The sequence below is a fragment of the Agelaius tricolor genome, unplaced genomic scaffold (genome assembly GCF_023055355.1).
Source record: "Agelaius tricolor isolate 1412-34295 unplaced genomic scaffold, bAgeTri1.0.p SCAF_11, whole genome shotgun sequence".
Lineage (NCBI taxonomy): Eukaryota > Metazoa > Chordata > Aves > Passeriformes > Icteridae > Agelaius > Agelaius tricolor.
The window spans coordinates 14,773,793-14,793,870 of record NW_027269271.1 but is presented as its reverse complement, the minus strand read 5'-3'; the positions used below and the strand labels follow the sequence as shown (position 1 = coordinate 14,793,870).

Sequence of the window (20,078 nt, the reverse complement as noted above, 5' to 3'; positions counted from 1 at the left end):
ATTTATGAAAAGCAGCCCTGCTTTTCCAAAACGGCTCAAGCCCACCCCTGACAGTAACAGATACATGTATGTTTTTGATTCAGAAGGTCACAGGAGAACGTAATTGATTTAACCCCTAATTTGCACCAAAGTCACTCAGATAAGAATTAGACTCACATGAACCAGTCAGTTCAGAGGCTGCCAGGCATAAAAGAGAAATACAAGGCAGAAGCATACGTTTTTTTCTGAATTGAGCACATCTGCAATTGAAGTAAAATGCTTCCTTTGAAGGAAGTTCAAAACAAAGAAAATCTCAACTGATTAAATGGAACAGCTCTAGCTGGTTTTGTCAAGTCTAAAGCCAGCTATTGTCACACTAGAGATCATCTGACATTGGTGTACACTTACGTTTAATTGTATTAGCACTGACCTACACTTGGCTGGTTAAAACCATGGTTCTTTCAAAATACAGCTTGCAGCTGGCCATTTACTTCCAAGTCAGAGTCTGTCTTAAACGGGACTATCTAGAAAAAGCAAAGCCCTTGAGCACAGGGAGATTTCTGCAGTGCCTCAGGCCTCAAAGAGGCCGTTCCTGAAACCCACCAGTGCATAGTGCATATCCTATGAGCTCCCACAGAGCAGGAATATTTGTAAAGGAAATGCTCAAGGCATAAATTACGCAGGCATGTGCTTGGGGTACAGAGGATAAACAAACTTTCTTCTCCTTAAATGAGGAGCTTAGCAGTAGCACTGACCAAGCAGCACTGACTTGAGGCTTTCTAGTTTTTATTTAGCTCCTTTTAAAGAATACACATACAAAATGTGACTGGTCTAAGCAGTGATATGATTCAGTTTAAGAAAAAAATTAATTAAAAAGTTGCCCTTTGTAGCAGCTGAAGAAATATTGAGGATTTGTAACAATAACAAAACCAGTAGAGAAGCTGCATTTTCCTGATGTACAAGAGCAGATCAGAGAATCTACTGCTAAATTAGCCTGGCCGCTGATGCGTAAGTCCTACAGCACGCCTTGTTACACAACCTGCACAAAACCTTCTCTAAGCTCCACAAGCATTTCTTGGGCTGGGAAGGAAAGGAGCACTTGTTCATTGAATTGTTTCTCGTCACCCAGAATGGAATTGATGGTTAAGATGTTTCAATCATAACACGCACTCACCCACAAAGAACAAGGCATAAGACTGAACAAAACCAAAAATGGAGTTGCTGACAAAAATGTGCACTTAGCAAAGGTTCAGGAGAAAAAGCAAATACCTCCCTTGTGATTTCCTTGTGAACACCTATCCCCATGCAGGACATCTACCAATCCTCCCCCTCCAGCCTTGATCTGGTATACTTACTCTGAACAAATTTAATACATTAGATAAAAGACATCTGGATTTCCCCCTCACATCCTACAAGGGGAAGATGATTGTGACTGTTTTGTTCAGGCTGTAACTGCCTCCTCTGCTGGCACCCCAAATGCACATTAAGAAATCCCTCTGTTCTGCTCAACATGCAAGATGGAAACAGTCCCGGAGGGAGCAGAAGTTCACATCCTGGATAACTGTGTGCAGCTGAGCTTATCTGCACAGGGACAGGCAGAATGAGGCATGCCTGCTCTGCCTGCACTCCACCCTGGCTGGACAGGAGCCAGGTCTCCAGCAGAAATTCCCTCACCTCACTGGCAGCAAGCCCACGTGCTGTGCCACTCCTGAGCAGGGCTTACTGGGGTAGGGCCACTCTGAGCAGTGCAGCTCAGAGCATCGGCCTGCACACCCTAGCAGCCTGGGGCACGTCCCCTCTGTCACATCTGTTTGGAGGGATGGGGTGCACAAGGCTGCTGTAAGCCACTCAAGTCCAAGAAACCAGTGTTTTGGGGGAATTACTGCATTTGCTAGAACTGCTTTCAGACCAGACCAGCCTTGTAAGAGAAAGGGATATAGCCCTGGAATCTGAACCAACGACTGGACTAGCTGGAGGATGCTCCACTGCAATCAGACCACACGTGCTGCGAGACTGCCCATGTGCAAGGCATGCTGTGGGGGTAAATAACTGAGAGGTTGCTCCAGCTGTCTCATTTTTGCCAAGTTTCACACAGGTGCCTCAGCAGGTGTGTCCTGGGCCCATACTGCCCTTCCCAGCAATTCAAGACTCTCACAATCACCGTTTCTCTTACACTGGCAATATCAAACCACAATTCTCATGTACTGCTATTGGCATATCTGCCCAACCACTAACCTGGGTGTAGTGCCATGCCCACATATACTGGCATGCCTGGAGGTAGCACCAAGCAAAAGGAAAAATTATTTCTAGATCACAAAGTCCACTGAATACTCAGCCTGTAAATGGCACAAGGCAGCTCCTTCTGCCACCTTTTCTGCATTTATGCTCTACTTTAGCATGCACCACAGCAATGCTGGAGCTATTGGCTTAACATTCATAAACTGCATTTCTTTCCAGCCCTTCCTACTGCAACTGCAGATGTGCCCCACTCAAAGGTGGATGCTGCTACAAGGCACTGTCACTCCAGTGGGAGCAACAAGAGCTCTCTTCTACCCAAATTAGCAACTTTTGACTCTCTTGCAGATCCTTCATCTTTCTTCCTTCCTGCCACTTTTCTCTGACTAGAAAGCCAGCTAGTTCCTCTATGTAGTTTAAATCCTACAAAATGCATATTTACCACTCTGAAAACAAACAACAAAACAAAGTTCTCCCTAGGATACTACTAATCTGATTGTTTATCACCTCCACACCACCTACTTGAAAAGCCAACAGGAAAGCACAGCCTCATCTACCTGGCCTTTACCGTACCTCTGCCCTCCACAAACCCCAGCATGAGGTTTTGCCAGTTTCCCACTCCAGCCTCACACCCTGTTCCTCACCTGCATCAGCAACACCAACATCCTGCCAAAATTCATTATCAATGTCCAATTAACACATCAAGATTGCCTTATCAGCTCTAAATATGTACAGATATTCTCCCGCATCTCCATTCCAATCAAAGCACAAAGGGTCAAAGATATCTTCCAGTTTATCCCTCCTAGTGCTGTCACAAGCCTTTAGTGCCTTCTCTGCTGAGAATTTAAGTGCGCACACACAGCCATCCTTGGGTTTTGTTTAACTTTGGAGCATGTAACCACTTAATCTTGTTAGTGAATCCTGGCTCCTACCCCAATCAAATTTTAGTTGCTTAATGCCTTTAGAGGATGGAAAGCAGGTTAGGCAGTTTTATTTCTAAGAACCAATTATTAGGTATATGTTTTCCAATATAATACTTATTTCAAATGTTTAGTGAATTCAGAATTCTAGAGAATTGTTGAGTATGGAATTATTTTTCACTTCCAATTAATATTTTAAAGGAAATCAGTGCAGACCCAACCTTGTTTGATACTGTGTAGCTGTGTCCATCTGGAACATATTCAATCCAATTTCAACATTCTTGTTTCCCATATCTACATGCTACTAATGAGTAACATGTGTTCTGCTGTAAGAAGGTAGCAGAAATGGGAGTAAGACTAAGGGGGATAACACAACAACCCAAGACCAACACATAACTGTGATTGATTTTACTCAAATAGAAAAGGGTAAAGTAGTTTCTGTTGTATTTCCATGGTGATTTCTGCAGTGCTGTCAGCTGAAAAGCATGAGCAGCTCCTGCAAATTGTGTGAATCTGTGCTGGGGGCTCCACAGCACATTAGCATGGTTCCCATATGCCCTAGCAGAGGGTACAAGCCACACCAAGGGGAGAGAACAATCCTCAGAAGAAGGACAGCTTTATTGTAATTGATTTTTGAATGAGAGAATGACAATAATCTAGTCATTATGTATAAACCCAGAGTTCATCACTTTATGCTGAAAGGCACATGAATATGTGGAGCAGGCTAACTCAAGCAGAGATTTCAGTGTGTCCAAATGACAGACTTTCACAAAAGAGAAGGTTAATTTTAAGGGTGTTCTCTTAAATCTCTCAGTGACAACGATGGCTGGAACAAACCTACATTTGAATGACAACAGAGAGGGGAAATAATTTCAATCTTGAACTAAAAAGCTTCACAGAGCACTTGAGCAAGACTCAGAAATAGCTTCTTCCCTTGATATTCACCACTCATTTCTCAAGTTGAAAGTGCATGGGCAAAGGACCACTGTTCTACATGGAGCAATTGTTACCACCTACACAACCTTCTTCTCATAAAGGGTTTCTCACTGAGGGAAGCATTTATACCAAAAAATATACACAAGAGTTGAGGCAAATAAGAATTTACAGAGGGAAGTGACAACTATCACTACCAGAGAAAATGTTAGTCACTACTACTTATTCAGTATGGGTGGCTGTCTAACAGTAAATACTAAATCCCTTTCTGCACACAGCTTCACAAAAGACCACCTGGAAAGCCAAATTCCTAGTAATTTCAATGTAGAGGATAATGGACAACCTCCACTATTAATATGAAAAGCAGCTTTTATTAAAGATAACCATGAAAAAAACAGTTTCACACTCACAAGCAAGCACTTGAACAAGACATTAATACTCAGGACCAGTTCATTCTGGCAAGCAGCCTTGAGAGATGTAAAAGAGAAGATCAGGTGGTAGGAAATATTACACAGCTTTGTGTCGAGAGACAAGGGTGTAGAGGAAACCTCAGTGTTTCTGCTCACTAATAGGAGAGGCACCTCCACAATGATCAGCAACCACAAGGAGCTGGGTTGTCCAAGACCACTCCTGGATTCCATCATTTTCCTCTCTGAGTAAGTGGGATTGCCATAAGAAAGATGCAGGGTACAGAATATCAGACCTTCATACTGGCCAGGAGGACTAAGAAGATGACTGTCTAAAGCATTTTATATTTGTATAAATCTACACATTTCCCTTCAGATCCTTAATTTTCAGGGAGTTCTTTTACTGTCACATCTAGTGCATATTTTTCACAGTGAAGCTACTTTTCTGAATTGCCATTGGAGCAAGGGTGAGAGGTTTAAAATTGCAGGAAGATTCACAAACATGGACTAATTTCGGCTATTTTGAAAAAACAAACCAATCCAACCAACCAAAACACCCAAGATAGCAGACTCCACAGGTACCTATTTGAATTCAATGAGCTATAAAACTTCTACTGAGAAAAAATATATCCTGAAGAAATATCCAGTACAGGTGGCAAGATTTGGTTGTAGGAGTTAAAACATACAAGTTGTACTAACTAAAAACATGAGCTTTTACAGAAACTCAGCAGAGGTTTCCTATTCCAGTGCATCGAGCTCACTAACCTCCAGCAACTCCACAACACCATCCCTGCACCCTTCCCCTTTCCTCAAGAACAAAAAAAAATTCTCTGGAACTATGCATTAACCTACATTCTTCACCTTGACACTGACATCTGGTGCTAATGCTACGCGCAATTAGACCCCTGCTCCATGTGCTGTCTATCCCCAACCATTATCCTCCAATTAATTCCTATTCCACTATTATCAACTCTGCCCAGACTTATTCCATGTATGGATCAAACTATTCAGACATTTCAACACATCAGATTACACTTCGTCTCCCATGTCTTTTGATCCTCTATTTTCTGCAGTTTCTCCAGACATTTCTGTTATATATAGTAAAGTCTATCTAACATCATCTGCTGCCCCACTGGGAATCATTCAGATGACATGTCTCATACCTTTTTAGGTTGCTGTTTTGCTTGGTACAAACTCCTGATGCTGGCTTCTTTTTCTAAGCAAAAGAATTTTTTATGCCTCTCTGGTGGATGTGTTGCAAAACATCCACTCCCATGGCTCCCAGCCACTGGTAGAAGCACAATGTTTATCTCTGTTTAGCAGAGATGATCTAATTTTGAGTGTTACCTGCATGGACCTCACAGTTTTTTCCATGTAGAAAAAAATTCAAATTAAATTTTTAAATCAGAAATTCCTTCTTTCCCTTTTTGAAAAATAAGCTTATATTGATCTTTTTATCAGGACATAACACTGATACAAGTTTAATTGGAAAGGTTAACTCTCAAATGAAACTCAATCGCTGTAGTAATGTGCTGCTACTTAAAAATATCAATTAAACCTAAACCATCCATTTAATGAAAAATTGCAAATTATAAAGTCATACTCCTTTGTCATACAGCAGAACTCTATTTCAATACCTAAGCAAGCAAGGCAAAGATAGGCAATGTCAATCAGTTCAGCATCTTGTTTAACAAAAGAAACTCTAGGTGTCTTGTTTATACACATATTAAGCTAACTAAACAGAAAAGCAATGAATGAAAAACCTGTTTGGTTTAACATCCGCTGAGCACAGTCTCAAGACATTGCTACCCATGAGGCATAATCTTAGAAAACAAACATCTGCACCTGGAAAACAAAGAAGTCTTTCAAAAGCAGATGTACTCTACCACAGAGCTACATTTCATGTAACCTCTGCTGTACTTGGTTCTGACCAGCACTGTCAGAGCCCTACCTTCTCTTGAGGTTTGCAGCAAAACACTGCTTACAGGAACTCTTCCTAGTATTTTTCCATGCCTCAATGTGCAAACTCATCCACATATGCTCTTACTCTCTCTTCCCATTCCTTCTCCCAAGCCAATATTTGGAAAACATTTCCACTAACATAAGAGCATCTTTTTAACACTCATAAACAGAACAGCATGTATGCACTGACTTTCATTTAAACACATCCAGAAAGTACAATTTCTGGTTTCCATGTCAAAGAACTGAAAACAAAGTGGTTCACCAATGTTTCAAAAAGGATTGTTGAGTTTTTCCCTTTGTTATCCTCAAGTAGTAGAAAAAAACCCCAAGTTTCAAGCAATTAGTCTAAAAATCGATTGCAGATGATTCTCTTGCACCAATCTTCTGTCCCATGAAGCACCCATACTTTTTTAAACAGTGGTCAGTGTTAGACTGAGGCCTTCCCTGCCCCCCAGGCATGGCTGCATTTCAGAAATGCCTGACTCAAATCACAAACTTTTCACAAGACTGTAAAAGATACAAAAATTATTTCATATAACAAGCAATACCTAAAAATATGAAGAAATATTGTTCCTTAACAACCTTAACAGAAGAAGCAAATTTAGCATTCAATTTTCATCACTGTTAATGGATAAATTTGTCTTCAGTAAAGTGATATTGCAAAGGGGAAGAAATGAACAGACACCAACTATTTCTAACATTCCTTGTTCATTATTCCCAAAAACATTTCAACTTCATGTTATAAAAGTCTATTTTCCCTAGAGGTAGCCTATAAATTGTCTCAGATTTACCCCTCTTGACCACAGAAAGATAGGAAATTGCATGGAAACAATGAATGGAAGTGCACTTTTTATCAGAAAACAACAGGAAGCATTCTGCTTGGTTTACATGAGAGCTGTGTATTGAGGCCAAAAGGGGAAAAAACTGTATAAAAATTTAATGCCTGCTTAGAGCAAAAAACTCTAAACCAGGTTTCAAAACCATTTTATTTTTAATAAATCAGTATTGGAACTTGTCAAACCACCCTACCCACACTATTGCTTTTACTGTATTCCTAAAATTGAGTAAATTAAAGATGATAGAGAAAAAAAAAATCACAGATTTCATAAAATCAGTTTCAGGAGGCAAAGAGAGAGAACCATACTTACTTTCATGACCAGCCATACAAAAATTCATTAAAGAGCAAGCACAAAAACACACATGTAAACTTCAGCAATCTGTGCTTATCTGAGGAAACAAGTCTTCTGAGTCTCTTGCAGTAAAATGTTACCTATTTAAATTGCAAATATATACTTCAGTTCTTTGCATACTCATGGGTGTGCTTGAAAGTGCTGATACTAGTTCTAATGATTTTCAAACCAACACAAGTGTTGGATTCCCACTTCAGCAGTATCAATACTAGAGATGAAGGTACCAAAATATTCAGTAATAGTAAGACTATAAAATGCATACACTAGACTGGGGGGGCAGGGGTAAGATTTCTGGCATAGATGGATTTTGTTGATTGTTTTGGGTTTTTTTTCGGCTTTTCTTACTCAAAATGATTAAAAATATCTCAAGGCAATTTTTCAGAATTGCAAGTAGCTGTCACATGCTTGATCCTTATTGACTTCCATTTGGAACTATATATGCAGCCATCTTTTGCTCAAAAATACAGTGTCCAAGGGGCATTGGTTATACAAGGGGCACTACCATGCAATGAAGAGTTTATCTCATCTGGCGACTAATGAGAGCAACCTCAACGAGATCAGGAGAGATTTAGAGGTGTCCTGTGTTTACTGGTTCAGGGGCATCCCAACCACAGACCTGAGAGCAACTCTTGCAATTCTGAAAATTTTCCAATTGCTTTTACTGAATCTATTAGACACTTCACAAGCATTCCTAAACAATTACAGTATCACACAATTCTACAAATCATTAGCAGATTTTCCTTTAATTCATAACATTAGTATTATTTTTATAGGCTATCCAAGCTTCAACGTAAAAGCACAGCCAAAGTTTTCCCTTTTATTTAATTTCTTTTATCTGCCCCAAGCTTCTTCCTTTTCTTCACACAGACACACTGAACTTACGTGAGTTCTGTTTGTACCCCTTTCTTTCTACCACCTCTGTGAGCTCCTTTCCTTCTCAGTAGTTGGTTTTCTATCCAACTCAAGCCCTGTTATTCCATTTAACCATTCCTACCTAGTCCCCTAAGCTTCATCAACACTTGGCATTCACTACACCTGCATACACAGGGCTCTTCTTTCAATAAGATGTCTTGCTTTTATCTGTCAATTCAATTATCAGCAAATCAGATTTTGGTCTTCAGAGAGCAAACAAATTCTGGATGCTGATGCATATGGATGCATGCATATCTGGAGAGTTAAGAGAGAAGTGATTTCCTTTCAAAAATATCTTTTTGACAGCCACAAAAATGCAGAGTACCAGATGGTACAGCTGTCAGCACAACAGCAACTTCCTGCAATCATCTTCTGCTTTAACTTTGTCACTGGGCCCAGGGCTGCATGGGAGCCTTGCCATTTGTGACTAGCCCATCAGAAGAACAGGCTAGCAGTCACTGCCTCTAATCCTTGGCTGCTGATTATGTGTGGATTCTGCTTGCAACACCAGGCACTCAGTGAAAAGCAGCTGGAGAGAGCTTTTCGGTCTGGGGTTTGGTTTTCCCTCCCCTTAGTTCTGCCTGTCAGAAACTGACATATAGGTGCTTCACTCAAGCATGAAACTTTATAAGCCTTCCCTTTGCTAATCTCAGTTTGCACGTCAGAAGCATCACTCCATACTAAAAAAGGGAACATCTGCTCAGTGCTGTGTGTCAGAGGATCTGATAAACACGGCTGCTGGACGCGGTGCTGGAACGAGAGCAGCGGCACTGCAACACGTGATCCGCACGCTGCCAGCCACACCAGGCCAGGCTGGGGCTGCTTTCCAGCTCCTCAGCTGCAAAGGGACTGCAAATCCTCATCAGTGGACAGGACCCTTCATAAAAGAAAGAAACCTGGCTTTGCTACTCAAGCTTTCAGCTGCAAGCAGTTGGCCACCACTTGCTTCAGTCCCATCAAATGCAGTGGGGATCTCAGAAGCAGCAAAAGCCAAAAGGAAGGAGAAAAACTTGGGAAAGATGGCTCCATAACTGAAAGCAAACCAGCTTTTTCCTAATCACAAGATTACAAGTTCAATTGAAGGCTGAAGTCCTGTAACTGATCCTTTAAGGATGAGTTCATTATCACTATATGTCTCACTGAACAAACCTTGAAAACTGATCCTGATCAAGTGCTCAAGCAAGACAAAACTTCCCTCCACAAAACACTTAAAAGCTTCAGTCTTGTCTTGAAAAATACAAAAAGAGATGCTTAAAAAATCAATAAAGAAAAAGGCAAAAACTACTGCACTGTTCCACAGTCCCCACTCAGTTAGCCAAATGCTTCTTGCCCTCGGCTGTAGAATCGGTAAGGAAATCAATCCTGGAATATTCCCTGCTACAGGTTCTCTTTTCAGACTTCTGAATATTTATTATCTAGTTTGGTTTTAACTAGGAAAGACTCTGTGCTCAACATTTTTCAAGGTTCTAAAGAAGACTAGGAAACACCATGTTGGCCCCATGCTGTTGAGGAATGCCTCAAGCCAAGGCAGTTGTGGGCACTGTGACTTCAGGCCTGGATATTGTTTGAAGCTTGCTCAGAAGCACCAGCCCAGCTGCAGGACAGGCCCCAGGCCCTGGTGGCTGCTTGGCAGGTGACAAATGCTGTGGCTGGCACCCAGGGCACAGCTCTCAGCTTCACACAGACAGGGGGCCACATCATCTGGGTGGAGATGGACCCAAGTGAACAAGTCTGTGGGATGGCAGGTTTGACAGGGCTATACATACACAGTTATAGCTACAGGTAATGAAAAACCAGTAAAACCTAGCATTGCAGGTTTATGAGACAAATCATCCAGGATCGACCACAGCCAAACCCAGGGCGCCTCAGTCTCTCCACTTTTCTTCTTCCCACCAACACTTTCCAGCTATCTTATGCCACTTTTGATGCTGATCAAACCTGCCTTCCACAGGAGCTGATTCAACTCACTAACATGACAGGAAAGTAAGCCAGCAATAAAGAGACTAAGCAGGATTCTGTTGGCCTTTGGTGCCTTTGAGAGCAGGAAGAAAGGTTTGGGCAGTACCTAGGCTGGCTGTCACCACAGCCACTGGAATAACCTGCACCCATGTCCCTACTATGGGCAGCAGGGAGCCTTCAGACTTGATTGTGCTTGTGAAACCTCACTGAGTGAACGTGAAAAGACCTTCCTAGAAAGAGAATCCTGTTGATTTCAGAAAATGTGCTGACTATAAGCACAATAGTGATGCAAACTACCACTTTCACAAGCTCCTCATGCATTTTCACTTTGAATAAATATTTCCATGGTGGAGAACACAAATAGTCACAGCTTAAAAACTGCTCTGATTATCAAGAAGACTGCATGCAATACCTCACTACACTCCATGTATGTACAAATTTTTATGTGTAAATATTTATGTATACTCATACATGTTCTCCATAGCTACCTCATCTAGATACTGACAAAATACTCAGGGGAAGTGAGATCAATCAAACTTTAGTCATATAAAGGTATTTGTTTCACTTTTGAAGAGCATGTAAGAGACTGGCTTTTTTTAACATAAAAGCTTTTCCTGGAGGAATTTCATTTAATTTCCTCAGCACTGCTAATCTCACCATTTACAATGACAGGACATAGCAGTCATGACACATGCTCTCTTAAAATTGCCTCCCTAATCAGTGTTCGTGTAAGCCCACTCTTAACACCTCATATGAAATGCAAAACTGGAACTACTCCCTTTGTAAGGGGTAACCACATTGCACTTCTGCACTCCCCTTGCTTTCTCATCTCTACTTCCTGTGTTAAACTCCTGGAAACTGCATTTACAGCAGCACTGCAAAGATCACCTTAGATGTAGCAGTATTAGACCTGATGTGGGAGAAGTCTAAGCTGGTTTAATAATTTATTAAGTGCATACAATGTCACTTCAATTCATTTACATATTTAGGACCTCCAATCATAAACAGATAAATCTATGGGTTTTAACCATAAAAAGGCTTAATAAATAAATTAAAATAAACATTTTCTCATCAATTTTGTCCACAGGTTTGTTTGCTGGGCAAAATATCTGTCCATATCAAGTGCATGTTTTTGCTCATCTTTTGCTGCTAATTCTATAAAACTGTCAATATTCAGACAAGCAAATAAAGAGATCTTCTCTTCAAGTCAACTACTTTTGGCTTATAGCTGTGAAAAGCAGAAACCATCTTTGTTTTTTCATCCCCAAATTGGAAGAAATTGATCTTTGCTCTCTCAATAAGGCTGACTCAACAGGATGAATGGAATACAAGCACAGAGAACAAGTGGCCTCAGAAATCCCTATTTTGAACATCTACACAAAAAGACTGAAAAAACAATACCTGAATTTTAACAAGCTCAGTGCTTACACCACATTCTAAACAAAACCTGTTTTCAAAGTGTGATGTTACATCTTAAACTCAGCTGTTACTCTAATACTGACATGTGAAAAACAACCAACCCACTGTCCACTGGACCACAGGCCATTACACCACAGCTCAGAGTTGCCATCATCACAGTGACATTATCCCAAAGTAAGATTACTTAAACCAGAAATTCCAGGTGAATAAACCTAGACAAATATTTTTCAAGGTATTTTCGAGCAGTTAAGGATCTGAGACTTTTGAAATGCTTGGCCTCAGTTTCCTAAAAGCATAACTATCATTTAAAGTGCAACTTAGTTAGCACTTAAGATAAATGGTTTGCACTAACATGGCTCCATTGCTATATTTTCCCCTTTTATAACCCCTTAACATTATTACCACTAATTTATAGGGCAAAAGAAATTCAGCAGCTGAAAATTGAGCTTGTCCTTTGGCAAATAATTTGGTGGCTTTTAAATGAGACTTCAAATTAACCCTTTTTAGCTAACACAGCAGGTGCTCTTTGAATGTTTTACATGAAAAGCACACAATGTTTGTTCACATCATCCTTTAAAAAAAATAAAGGCATAATGCAAAACACACTTAATGGAGGAGAAACTGATGGTGGGAGTGTGTAATCAAACAGCACCTGGCCAGAATGCCACTCCATGCTGGAGTACCGCACGTGCTCCAGGCCCTGCCTGATCTTCCACCCCTCTGAACCCAGCAGTCCAGCCCTGAAACACAGAGTAACAGCCATACATGGGAAACAACAGTGTCGCAGACTTAAATGGAATTTAAATCTCAGAATTATATAAGGAAAATTGGGACTGGAAAGATTATTTTGTATCAATTTGCAGGAAAACGGATGCAAGCGTCCTCCTCTTGGAATCACAGAACAATAGAATGGTTTAGGGTGGAAAGGACCTTAAAGATCACCTAGTTCCAACACCCCTGCCATGGGCAGACATCTCCCACTACTCCAGATTACTCAAAGCCCCATCCAACCAGGCCTTGAAACCTACCAGGGAGAGGGCATCCACAACTTCCCTGGGCAACCTGTTCCAGAATCTCACCACCCTCACACTAAAGAATGTCCTCCGTATATCCAACCTAAACTTCTCCTCTTTCAGTTTGAACCTCTTACACCTTGTTCTGTCACTATACTTCCTGAACGAAGAGCCCCTCTCTGCCTTTTTTGTAGACCCCCTTCAGATACTCTCAGGCCTCCATGCAACCTTCTCTTCCCCAAGCTGAACAGCCCCAGTTTTCTCAGCTTTTCTTCCAGAGGGAAGGTGTTCTAGTCCCCTTATCAACTATGTGCCCTCCTCTGGACTTGCTGACATCTCCAGCCTGTCAGTGCCCCTCTGGGTGACACTCATTCCCTCCAGTGTGCCAGCTCAGTGCCATCAGTGAAGTGGCTGAGGGTGCCCTTTTCCAGGCACTGCATCCTCCCAGTCCTTCCCCAGCTGAAGGCAGCCAAAGGCATTTACAGGTAAGGAGGAAGTCCTTATGCCTCCTCCTTCCTGCCATCCCCCACATCCCTGTGATAACCATGAACATACACACAGATTGGATACCAGAAATAACATTATTTCCTTCCTTCTCTTCACAGCCTTTGCCTTCTACTCTTTCTTTTCACAGTTTCCCATTTCTTTTCTCAGTCAAACCTCATCTTCCTTCCTTCAGTCTCTACAGGAAAAGTGACCACAAACTTAGTGGTTCACAGCACCATCCTGAATATGCATCAGGGTGTACAAGAGCACTTTTACTAGTCTTTGTGTCCTGTCTTTTTTCATTAGAACCTCTCTGGGGTTGCATCACTTGGGCCTTTGTAATCTGTTCTGCTTGACTCACAAAGCATCCAAGCTTGACTATTCCTATCTGTATCAACACTGTGTGTTACTAGGTCATCACAGCAGAAGTCCATGTTGCAGGAAGATAAAACACATCATGCTTGTAAACACACAAGTGTTATATGTTTGACCAGATACTATCCAGTGAGCAACCACAGTGACACCCAGCCCTGTGAACCTTGTATGGAGACAATTATAGGTGCATGAAAAAAAGAAGTATATGCACCAAAAAAGTTTATAAACACAGGAGTGCTGGACTCAAAAGCATGAAAGAGCATTACCACCAGAAAACTACAAAAATTTTTTCAGTAACAGTTTGTTGGTTTTGGGTTTTTTTTTTTTTAAATCTTGCTTTAATTAAATACTACCTGTTTGTGGTGAGCTTTTCAACAAAAAGTGACTTTCCTGATAGGCATCCTGTGGCTATGATGCAGCCTTCAAATCAAGAAACTTTTGTCTTTTAGGGATTATTCTTTCAACCTAAAATTGAACGTCAGGCCTTGTGCCTAGGTGCAACCCCATTCCAAAAGAAACCTATAAGCAGTAATGCAATATTGAAGAACAGGATTTTTTTATGTTAGACATTATTTGCAAGTTAAATGCATTTTATACTTACCCAGTTTTTAATTAAAAGATAATTTGGGGGTTATGTGAGCATTTCAATATTTCTTACCCACTTCTAAACTGGGAGGTTCTGTGGGAATTCTTTTTAAACCTTGGGTTTGGGTAGTCTGCTTTATTAAAATAAAGAAAGCCTAAAGAGCATTACCCATACAAAGAGCTGAAGGTCACTATCCAACTGCGCTCATTATCTCGTTATGTGGTCCAATTCAGTAATGTGTTTTCTTCCTGGATGTGATAATTAGCTTTGTGTTTCTTTGTTTCTAACAAAAACGCGGAGATAATGGAATCTTTTAAGGAAACAGTGAATCATTTTGGAAGGCTGTGTGCAACAAGAGTCAAAGTTACGACCCTTCCTAGTTCTTACAATTTCATGGCCTTCACTTCCCAAAGCAATCTGCTCTTGGACCCCTGCTTTTAGGAAAACAGCTTTTAGGAAAACAGCTCCTAAAAAAGTACAAGTACCAATAAACTGAAATTTTCTGGCGAGAAACATCTCAATATACACATTCAGAAAATGAAAATTCATTCTAAATAAGCTACAAAATCCACAGAGAGACTAGGTGTTTCCCTTTCCACAGAGGATTGAAATCATAGTAACATACAGCTTAATCAAGTTAGGGCCAGTATGTACACTGTAACACAGCCAAGTCCTGAAATCATTACCTTAAACCCAGCACACATGCTGAACACTTTAGCAGCACACACGGCCTTCAACTCCCATTGAAATCTGTAGATTCTTGCAGGGATGTTGGGGTTTTATTATCTCACAGGGTCAAGCTCTTAGTCCTTAATCAGGCAAGAATCCAGATGAGGTCCATGGGAGATTTGCCAGAGAAAGGACTAAATGGAGAGTGAGAAAGGATGACTCTAAACAAGTTGGGAGCGGATCTTTATACAGAGCAGAGCTTGCATAGTGTGTGCCTGATTCATAGGCAGTAATTTAGCTCACGCAGATGGCAGCCACATGTGAAAAGATTTGGCCGTATATATCCTATACTTGCACCTCATCCTCGCTGAAAAGAAAAAGGCCCATCAGCAGATAGGCATTAGTTCCATTATTTAAAATGTAAATTTTGACAGAGTAAGTCCAGTAACAAGATTTTCAAAACTGTTGAAGTAGCATTAAGGGATATATATTTAATTGTAAAATAAAACACTAACTAGTATCCCTGAGGTATCCCTTTTCTGCCCACCAGAAATAAAACAAACCCCACACCAAACCAGAATCATTCTCATGAAAAAGTAAAATTGCTCACTTAGGAAAGGTCTCTCAAAAGGCCATCTGCAACATCAGAGCTCTGAAATGAATCACTCACTAATGCATCTCTTTCCGTTTCCCCTGAGGTAAAGTTCTGTTTAAGGAGTTTCTTACTAAATGCCACCACTCACTCATCTCCTGGCTATCTGGGCAACAACTGACACTTCACTCACTACAGCCCTTCTTCCCTGCCAGAACACCAAACAATTTTCTTCTCCTTGACTTCCTTTTGCTCATTTCTTCCCTTATTAATAAGCACATGCCCATTGTGTTATCCTACAGGACTTCTCCCCATATAGTTCTACAAGGGCAACTGAAGAAATACAGAGATGTAGTTCTACAAGAGTTAACCAATTTCACATTTTCTTAATGCACTGCCCAGCTGCTTGTTAGCTGTAACCAGAAGGAGCACGCATATTGGCAGTTAACTGCTAAATGCATTTTCAAAACTAATAAGAAGCTGAAAACAATTCAAGCTCTGGACATGAGTACAGCATATTCTCCCAGGCGAGCAGCAGATATAAAAGGAGAACTGAGATGGCCTCCATATGAAAACACAATGGCTCTTCTCCTCAAATAATCTTTTACTGACTTTTTTTTTAAGGGAAGCTGGGGAAAAGATTTTAACTCAGGAAATAAGTCATTTGTGCCCAATGTTAACAGAGCCTTTATAAGGCATGCATCTTAGTATCACTGCTGCAGAGAAAAAAGTCTCAGGGAGCCTCAAAGCTGATTCAGGTTTCGCAAAAATATAAAATGTTCACGTGCACATCTGAAGTACTTCCCTTTCAGAGACCCCACAGATATAGAAATCCATCTCTCTGTATGGCAAAGGTTCAACTCCCATTTAAGGGCTTCCACGAAGGAAGCATGAGCCTCCTTGACACTACAGGGAACACATGGGGGCCCGAGAGCTGGCAATGGAGTACAATTCCTTGTCTTCTCCAGTACAGGAAAGCGCCTGTTGCTCCTTCAACAAGCAAATAAACAAGGCTTCAGGGAAAAAATGCAGGTACATTCTGTAAAAACTTACCAGAAAACACTAACTAAATGTAAAAGTGCAAGATCACAGAAGCTTTCTTAGCCCCTAACATAACTGTAAGCAGAGACTTGAGTGAGTAGGATGGCTTTTTGCTTTCTACAAAAAGAACAACCAACACCCCAGCCCTACATATGGGGTAAGCAGTGAGAAACCTTTCAGTGAGCCTTTCAAAGTGACTCAGCAACACTTAGAACAGCACTATTTGTTTTCAAGTACAATCAGTAAAGGTAGTGTTATTCAGAAAACAGTCACAATAGCCTGGAACTTAGTAGATGTAAAATAACTTTGCAGTGCAGTCAGCAGTCTGAGGGGCCTCATACACGATTTGCAAGCTTTCAAACAGTCCCTCAGAAAGGTGGGGGAATGAGTAATCTCTCTTCCTGCTTAACATTCAAAGCACACATAAAAGATATCATTGAGTCAGCACTTGTTGGTGGCAATTCATCTGGTTTGCTGGAATTTTTGACAGCCTGAAAGTAGCCATTGCTATGCAGCTTACATGCCCTTTTTTAAATTACTACTATTAATTTTTAGAAGAAAATACCATGTAAGCAACCCATTTCAGCATATTTGTAACTAGGAGGTAATATCAGGTTTTGATTTTGGGGAAAAAACAAGAGCTAGGGACTGAAAAAACGCAGATGTCAAACAAGATACAAACAAAAAACCAAGCAGACAAACTAATGCAGGGCCCAGTTAAACTATATGAACCATATGGTTGGGTAGAGTTTAACAAGGTCAAATGGTTCAGGCTTTCACTTGCTTACATTGTAGCATAGCACACTGACTGTGAAGGGTTCCAGCTCAAGAGTCCAGAGGATGACTGTTGCCTCTCGTTTATTGAACAGTCTTCATAGGAGAAGCACAGAAGTTTCAACATTGCATTGTACAGCAGCACATTTCCTTTTTGTAATGTATTGCATATCACTGTGGGAAACTAGCTGGCAAATCCTTGTTATGGGTAGAGTTACATAAGTTACATGAACAAAAAAAGTGCTTCTGTCAGCTTTTTCATGTACTTTTGGGTAAGGATGTATAGCTGTGCCAGTAAACCAAATGGTTTTGTTGCTGTATATTCCAATTCTGACAGGCTGTTTTATATTGTGGTTGTGTCCGACTGTGCCACCAGGTGAGGCACAGATCAAGTTACTTAAAATACTTCAACAATACTTCAATGCTCTCCTTCTATAAGGGGAAACTCATTTTTGACCTAGTACAAACAATCTGCTGCAAAAAAGGGAGGCTCCACCACCCCTGCCACACACTTCTAAGGGTCTCTTATTTGCTCTAGCAATCGTGATGGTTCAGAGAAAACCAGCCACTTCTAGGACTTCAAAAGCTCTCATGTAAGCACCCAGGAGCCCAGTTGAAACAACTTCTTCCCATCAGTGGATCAGTAGTTTAAATTCATTGAATGGAATGGAAGACAACAGCCATGCTTTCACTAATACCTCATGAGATCTGTGATAATTTACTGGCCATCCAACACAGAAGCAGGCTTAACCTGACACTGCAAGGCAAGTCACTTGGTGAAGCAAAAGCCTGAGTGTATCCTGCTTTAGAAAAGCTACCACCCCCTATTGACACGGTATCAGCCTTTTCTAACTGCACACAGACAGCCCCACTCCCTCCCCGAGCACAGCACAGACCTGACTCAGGACCAGAGAGAGCCCAGGCAGAGCAGTCTGACAGTCCCACCACTCACAGCCCTACCACCAGTATTAACCATTGACAGTTTAGTTAACCCCTTTGGACAGTTCACTGCAGTTTTCATTCACTGTAAATGCAGAGAGACCCCATATGTCACCCACTGCACACTGTTCAGCCATTGTATGAAAAAATATGTTTATCTTTAAAGCTTCCAATGTAACTGCACTGTTGTATTTGAATGTTCTTTGAGATCATCCAGGATATTACAAAGATCCTTGTTTAAAAAGTCTCTTCCAGCTGTTCTATGTGTATATTAGGAACATTGCAAAGGCATCAAATACTCATTAGGGATGAGATCATCCTAACTAAAAAAAAAAAACAACATACTAATGCACATCTTGGATACAAACAATTACAGTGAGATATTGAACACAGGAGGAAGAACATAGCCCTAAGTAAAGAGGGGAGCAGAGAGCATCACACTCATTGCAGGGTCTCACTGAAAGTGAGCAATAGCATGATTTCCCTTTGCTGGCACAACAGCCCTTGCACAGCAGGTTCTCAGTAAATCTCTCTCCAACTCCACAGAAATGACTTAGTTAACAAAATAGCACACAGGACCTAACAAGAAGCTGCTTTGAAGAAAAAGCAAACAAACCCATGTGTTGCCAATGGAGAAGGCAGGCCAAAAGTCTTCAGACCAGAACACAAGTTTTGTTATCACTTCAGGACGTGAACCCTAGGATTAAATCCATTAAGAAAGAGGACCTGTGCTACGCCATCATCAAATTTCTGCCATTAAATCCTCCTAGAGACATAATGCTATACAACTGTATCTGGATCAGACACCTACTGACTGGTTTAGAATGGGATTAAAGGGAAGAAGACACAGCAATTCTGCAGAAAGTTATGGTCTCAACACGAACCTGTTATGTCTGCAGCACTTGCAGCCCTCCAAGCAGCAAACTGAATCCTCAAAAAAGCATTCCAGCAAGAGATGGCACCAGGGAGCACAAGGACACCAGTATACAGGCTGGCTCCTTCCAAAAATTTAAAGAAAGCAACTGGAACAAGATGACAACACAGGTATCAAAACTGAATCAACTTAATTAGTTCAGTCAACTAGTACCAAAAATGTTGATTGCTCCAATTAAATTACTTCAGTCCACTAAGCGAAAAAAGCACTGATTCATTGCTCAAAAATCCTCCTGGGTAAATCCTGATTTCACTCCACTTTTCCTTTGAGCAATCTTGTCACATCATAGACAGTTACATGAATGCTTGACCTATAAAACCATCTCAAGTGCATTGTTATTTCTCTGGAGAAAGAGGGAAGATACATTTTAGGACTCTTCAAGGCAGGAAAAAAGCCCAAGGAGTTCTTTGTTAGAAACTTTTACTTGAAATGTTTTTGACAATATTTTTGGTTAATCCTTTACATAGTGCTTGTGCAATTTTGAAACAAACAGAACAATAAGCTGGTTTGGTTTTCTCCATAGACAAGAAGATTTTAACAACACTATTAAGCAGTTCAATACTCAGAACGGTTTCATTAGAATTCTTTTCTCCTGAATCACATCAATAAAGTTGAAGCTCAGTCTAGAATTTATAAGAGCTGACTTATAGGCTTCTTGCTGCAAACATACTTTTGAGATCCAGTAACTGTATCATAGACCTAGAATTAAGGAACTTTATATTTTTTTAAACTGCTTTATTCAAAATCAACCAT

At 40.8% G+C, this 20,078-nt stretch overlaps 1 protein-coding gene across 1 annotated transcript in view; it reads right to left on the bottom strand.

Annotated features, from left to right (window-relative positions):
- Positions 1–20,078, bottom strand: part of TGFBR3 (transforming growth factor beta receptor 3) — a 108,739-nt gene that overhangs the window by 65,596 nt on the left and 23,065 nt on the right. The gene's annotated exons all lie outside the window — the stretch shown is intronic.